Below are 2,549 nucleotides of genomic sequence, written 5' to 3'. Positions count from 1 at the left end.
AATTAAAACTGGGAGTACCAAGAGGGGGTGTCCGGCACAGTCCACCCCCCCTCCAGGAGATAGACGGTGCCAGCACACCCCCCCTTCGACCACCCTGAACCCCTAATGTCTAAATGCGAAAGGGGATGGAGGAGGCCGACGGTGGTGAGACCCATAAAATAAGGCCCCCCCAGGTGGCCCTGACCCCCCGAAAAATGCCCTACGTAGATGTGTGTTGTGAAAATGATGTAGGTGGAAGTGTCTAAAATGCAAAATAAAATTGGGGTGGGGGACGTCATCAGAAGGTGTGGCCCTCCAGTAACGACCCCCTCCCCAAAAACCTACATGTGTGGCAGAGTGATGGAGCAGGCAGAGGGAGGATTTCGGCGATGGGGGTGCTTGCTGTACTCCCAGGGAGCCAGCTCCCCCGCTGACTCCAATAGGCACCCCCGTAGCTTTAAAAGCAGGCCTCTATTCCTCAGGGAGGCAGTCTGTGGCTTGACTCCTGAGATATCACCCTGAAGGTGATGAACTTTGACTTTTGAAGGTACTGCTCTTTTTCTGATTTTACCCTGCCTTGGACATCCATGTAAATATTCTGCACCAACCATCTTTGTTCACCAGCAGAAAAAATAACTCAATAAAAATCACTAAACATATCTCCGGCATTGGCCAGTCATTTATGTGTTTGACCAAGTCATGATAGAACCCTGTCACATATGGTGTCAGAAGTGGGATTATGGCGAGCCGGAGAAGAGGATCTCGTCCATTGAAGCATCGATCATGTGTTCGATCACAATCAAAGATGGAAGAAGAGGTGACTGACAGAGCATGGGAGAGTATGCCAACGACGGATGGCTCAGATGAGGAAGGTGGACCAAAGCCTGACCCCAGTGGACCCAGTCCATCTGACCGTGAGTTTCTCACTTTGATGAAGGACTTTATGCCAGGTCAGCAAAAGAGAGAGAAAGGGCTGCTGAAGGAACTGCGAAATCTTAGGATGTCCCTGCAGTAATCACAACAAGTACCACATCCTCACCTTCAGTCAGGAGGTGGCGCAGAACAAAATGATAATGAGGATGATGATGACGCTGGGAGTTATCACAACCATCAACCTCAGTCAGTAAGTTACACCACTGATCCAAAGATTCCTCCTTATCAGTTAGGAGAAGACCTTGAAAACTATCTGCTGCGGTTTGAGCGCATTGCCAAGACCTGGAGGTGGCCAGAGAGTGAATGGGCCTGTCGTCTCATTCCACTCCTTTCTGGGAAGGCGCTGGAGGCCTATGCGGCCATGGATGAGGAACGTGCTCACTGCTACAAGGAATTGAAGGCTGCTTTGTTAGCAAAGTTTGACATCTCACCTGAGACATACAGACAGAAGTTCAGAGCAACAAGTGTACCTGCTGGTGAAACTCCTACTGAAACCTATCACCCCCTTAGAGGCCTCTACCGACAGTGGATTCGTCTGGACCAGCATTTAAAGGAGGACATCGGGGAGCTCATCTTTCAGGAACAACTGTTAAGCTTTCTGCCCTCTGATGTAAGGGCCTGGGTGAAGGAACATGAACCGAAGGATGGTCTGACTGCTGCAAAGTTGGCTCTACAGTACATGAATGCACGGCGAGGAGGAGCCACACGTTTTTCCAACCCTGTACTGCGACCGGTTCAACAGACTGGACATCAACGGTATGCCAGAGACCCAGGCCAGGAGGTCAGAGGTACCACCAGTTCTCTGAATCCACCATCTCATGGTAAGACATTGATTTGCTATTACTGTCAGCAGCTGGGCCACAAGGCTTCGGTGTGCCCGATAAAAAAGACTAAGTTTACTGGCTCCTGTTATGCTCCCAGAGTGGAAAAACCGGCTGGAGTCAAAAACCTTGAAACTAGAATTCATAAATCTGTGACTGTCAATGGACAGCAGGTTACTGCATTAATTGGCAGTGGTAGTTCCACATCACTTGTTGAAAGTAGTCTTGTACCTGTTGGATGTGTGAACTATGAAAAGAAAACTCAGATTTTGTGTGCATGGAGATTGTCATGTTTATCCAAAAGCAGGAGTGACTGTCATTATTAATGATCAACCTTATTTGCTAACTGTTGGTGTGGTGGAAAACCTACCTTTTGATATCATTTTAGGTACTGATTTACCTGCGCTGTTTCATCTTTTGGAAGAGATACAAACTGATGGGGACAGAGTTAGCAATGTTTCCTGTCCTGTGGTTGCTCTGGCCACAGAACAAGTTGAATCCTTACCTGATTTTGATAAGAGTTTGTTTGAGAAGTTTGTTTGTTTGTTTCAAAGAAGACTAGAAAATCCTGAAAGCAGAAAAAAATGGAGAAAAAGGTTGATGCTGAGTGGAAATGTGTAAACAGACTTATTAGTAGATGACATTTGGAAAATACCTGAAAATATTGCTACTTTACAGAAACAGGATGTGTCTTTACAACCTTTGTTTGAAGACAAAACTGATGCTAAGTGGAGAGGAAACTAAACTTTTGTGTTAAAAGATGGTGTGTTATATGCCTGTAATGAAAAGCAATGGTTGGTAGTTCCAACAGTGTTG

The sequence above is a fragment of the Cyprinodon variegatus genome, unplaced genomic scaffold (genome assembly GCF_000732505.1).
Source record: "Cyprinodon variegatus isolate N-32 unplaced genomic scaffold, C_variegatus-1.0 Scaffold462, whole genome shotgun sequence".
Classification (NCBI taxonomy): domain Eukaryota; kingdom Metazoa; phylum Chordata; class Actinopteri; order Cyprinodontiformes; family Cyprinodontidae; genus Cyprinodon; species Cyprinodon variegatus.
This window is presented reverse-complemented; position numbering follows the sequence as displayed.